This window comes from Periplaneta americana, chromosome 5 (genome assembly GCF_040183065.1).
Source record: "Periplaneta americana isolate PAMFEO1 chromosome 5, P.americana_PAMFEO1_priV1, whole genome shotgun sequence".
In the NCBI taxonomy this organism is placed as follows: domain Eukaryota; kingdom Metazoa; phylum Arthropoda; class Insecta; order Blattodea; family Blattidae; genus Periplaneta; species Periplaneta americana.
In genome coordinates this window covers 56,394,453-56,398,734 of record NC_091121.1, presented here as the reverse complement: position 1 = coordinate 56,398,734, position 4,282 = coordinate 56,394,453, and positions in this window count along the sequence as shown.

Sequence of the window (4,282 nt, the reverse complement as noted above, 5' to 3'; positions counted from 1 at the left end):
ATTCTGCTTCATGAAAATAATTTTCTTTTTTTACATCCTAATTTTATTTAAATCCTTGAGAAACTGTATAAAAACTCGAGAAACTGTATAAAAACTCGAGAAACTGTATAAAGACTCGAGAAACTGTTTAAAGACTCGAGAAACTGTTTAAAGACTCGAGAAACTGTTTAAAGACTCGAGAAACTGTTTAAAGACTCGAGAAACTGTTTAAAGACTCGAGAAACTGTTTAAAGACTCGAGAAACTGTTTAAAGACTCGAGAACCTGTTTAAAGACTCGAGAACCTGTTTAAAGACTCGAGAACCTGTTTAAAAACTCGAGAACCTGTTTAAAAACTCGAGAACCTGTTTAAAAACTCGAGAACCTGTTTAAAAGCTCGAGAACCTGTTTAAAAGCTCGAGAACCTGTTTAAAAGCTCGAGAAACTGTTTAAAAACTCGAGAAACTGTTTAAAAACTCGAGAAACTGTTTATAAACTCGAGAAACTGTTTAAAAACTCGAGAAACTTTTTGTTTATAAACTCGAGAAACTTTTTGTTTAAAAACTCGAGAAACTGTTTGTTTAAAAACTCGAGAAACTGTTTGTTTAAAAACTCGAGAAACTGTTTGTTTAAAAACTCGAGAAACTGTTTGTTTAAAAACTCGAGAAACTGTTTGTTTAAAAACTCGAGAACCTTTTTGTTTAAAAACTCGAGAAACTTTTTGTTTAAAAACTCGAGAAACTGTTTGTTTAAAAACTCGAGAAACTGTTTGTTTAAAAACTCGAGAAACTGTTTGTTTAAAAACTCGCGAAACTGTTTGTTTAAAAACTCGAGAAACTGTTTGTTTAAAAACTCGAGAAACTGTTTGTTTAAAAACTCGAGAAACTGTTTGTTTAAAAACTCGAGAAACTGTTTGTTTAAAAACTCGAGAAACTGTTTGTTTAAAAACTCGAGAAACTGTTTGATTGAGAACTCGAGAAACTGTTTGTTTAAGAACTCGAGAAACTGTTTGTTTAAGAACTCGAGAAACTGTTTGTTTAAAAACTCGAGAAACTGTTTGATTAAGAACTCGAGAAACTGTTTGTTTAAGAACTCGGGAAACTGTTTGTTTAAGAACTCGGGAAACTGTTTGTTTAAGAACTCGGGAAACTGTTTGTTTAAGAACTCGGGAAAATTTTTGTTTAAGAACTCGGGAAACTGTTTGTTTAAGAACTCGAGAAACTGTTTGTTTAAGAACTCGAGAAACCGTTTGTTTAAGAACTCGAGAAACCGTTTGTTTAAGAACTCGGGAAAATTTTTGTTTAAGAACTCGGGAAACCGTTTGTTTAAGAACTCGAGAAACCGTTTGTTTAAGAACTCGAGAAACCGTTTGTTTAAGAACTCGAGAAACCGTTTGTTTAAGAACTCGAGAAACCGTTTGTTTAAGAACTCGAGAAACCGTTTGTTTAAGAACTCGAGAAACCGTTTGTTTAAGAACTCGAGAAACCGTTTGTTTAAGAACTCGAGAAACCGTTTGTTTAAGAACTCGAGAAACCGTTTGTTTAAGAACTCGAGAAACCGTTTGTTTAAGAACTCGAGAAACCGTTTGTTTAAGAACTCGAGAAACCGTTTGTTTAAGAACTCGAGAAACCGTTTGTTTAAGAACTCGAGAAACCGTTTGTTTAAGAACTCGAGAAACCGTTTGTTTAAGAACTCGAGAAACCGTTTGTTTAAGAACTCGAGAAACCGTTTGTTTAAGAACTCGAGAAACCGTTTGTTTAAGAACTCGAGAAACCGTTTGTTTAAGAACTCGAGAAACCGTTTGTTTAAGAACTCGAGAAACCGTTTGTTTAAGAACTCGAGAAACCGTTTGTTTAAGAACTCGAGAAACCGTTTGTTTAAGAACTCGAGAAACCGTTTGTTTAAGAACTCGAGAAACCGTTTGTTTAAGAACTCGAGAAACCGTTTGTTTAAGAACTCGAGAAACCGTTTGTTTAAGAACTCGAGAAACCGTTTGTTTAAGAACTCGAGAAACCGTTTGTTTAAGAACTCGAGAAACCGTTTGTTTAAGAACTCGAGAAACCGTTTGTTTAAGAACTCGAGAAACCGTTTGTTTAAGAACTCGAGAAACCGTTTGTTTAAGAACTCGAGAAACCGTTTGTTTAACAACTCGAGAAACCGTTTGTTTAAGAACTCGAGAAACCGTTTGTTTAAGAACTCGAGAAACCGTTTGTTTAACAACTTGAGAAACTGTTTGTTTAAGAACTCGAGAAACTGTTTGTTTAAGAGCTCGAGAAACTGTTTGTTTAAAAACTCGAGAAACCGTTTGTTGAAAAACTCGAGAAACCGTCTAAAAACTCGAGAAACCGTTTAAAAACTCGAGAAACCGTTTAAAAACTCGAGAAACTGTTTAAAAACCTGACAAATTATTTAAAACCGTGAGAAATTATTTAAAAACTTGAGAAATTATTTAAAAACCTGACAAATTATTTTTAAACCGTGAGAAATTATTTAAAACCGTGAGAAATTATTTAAAAGCTTGAGAAATTATTTTAAAAACTTGAGAAATTTACAAATTTGAAAAATTATTTACAAACTTGAATAACTATTTAAAACATTGAGAAATTATTTTAAAAGTTTAGAAAACTATTTAAAAGCTTGAGAAAATATTTTAAACCTTGAGAAATTATTTTAAAAACTTGCAGAAATTATTTAAAAGCCTGAGAAATTATTTGATAGTTTCAGAAATTATTTAAAACACTGAGAAATTATTTAAAAGCTTCACAAATTATTTAAAAGCTTGACTAATTATTTAAAACCCTGAGAAATTATTTTAAAGCTTCAGGAATTATTTAAAACCCTGAGAAATTATATAAAAGCTTGGGAAATTCTTCAAAAATTTAGAAATTATTTAAAAGCTTGAAAAAATATTTTAAAACCTGAGAAATTACTTAAAAGCTGCAGAAATTATTTAAAACCCTGAGAAATTATTTAAAAGCTTGACAAATTATTTAAAAACCTGAGAAATTATTTAAAACCTTCAGAAATCATTTAATAACCTGAGAAATTATTTCAAAGATTGAGAAACTATTTAAAACTCTGAGAAATTATATCAAAGCTTGAGAAATTATTTAAAACACTGAGAAATTATTTAAAACCTTGAGAAATTATTTCAAAGCTTCAGAAACTATTTAAAACAATAAGAAATTATTTAAAACCTTGAGAAATTATTTAAAGCATTACAACTTATTTAAAATCTTCAGAAATCGTTTACAACCTTGAGAAATTAATTAAAACCTTGAGAAATTGATTAAAACTTTGAGAAACTATTTAAACGCTTGAGAAATTATTTAAAACCCTCACAAATTATTTAAAACCCTGACAAATTATTTAAAACCTTGGGAAATTATTTAAAAACATTGACAAATCATTTTAAACCTTGACGAGTTATTTAAATGCTTGACCAGTTATTTAAAACCTTCAGAAATTATTTAAAAACTCCAGAAATTACTTAAAATCCAGAGAAATTATTTAAAACCTTGAGAAATTTTTTAAAAGCTTCACGACTTATTTAAAATCTTCAGAAATCATTTAAAAACTTGAAAAATTAATTAAAACTTTGAGAAAGTATTTAAAAGCCTCAAAAGTTATTTAAAAGCTTCACCAATTACTTAAAAGGCTGAGAAATTATTGAAAACCTTGACAAATTATTAAAAGCCTTGAGATATCATTTCAGAGCTTAAGAAATTATTTCAAAGCTTGAGAAATTATTTAAAACCCTCAGAAATGATTTAAAAGCTTGAGAAATTATTTAAAACCTTGAGAAATTATTTAAAACCCTGACAAATTATTTAAAACTTTGAGAAATTATGTAAAACATTGACAAATTATTTAAAAACCTTGAGAAATTAATTAAAACACTGATAAATTATTTAAAAGCTTGACCAATTATTTAAAAGCCTGAGAAATTATTTTAAACCTTCAGAAATTATTTAAAACTCTGAGAAATTATGTAAACATTGACAAATCATTTCAAAACCTTGAGAAATTATGTAAAACATTGACATATCATTTAATAACCTTGAGAAGTTATTTAAAAGCTTCACCAATTATTTAAAAGCCTGAGAAATTATTTAAAATCTTGAGAAATCATTTCAAATCTTGAGAAATTATTTCAAACCTTGAGAATTTATTTAAAAGCCTGAGAAATTATTTGAAAACTTGAGAAATTATTTAAAACACTAAGAAATTATTTAAAAGCTTAAGAAATTACTTAATAATAAGATTTATTAAACACAATGTGTACATTGTTACATTTTAGTCAA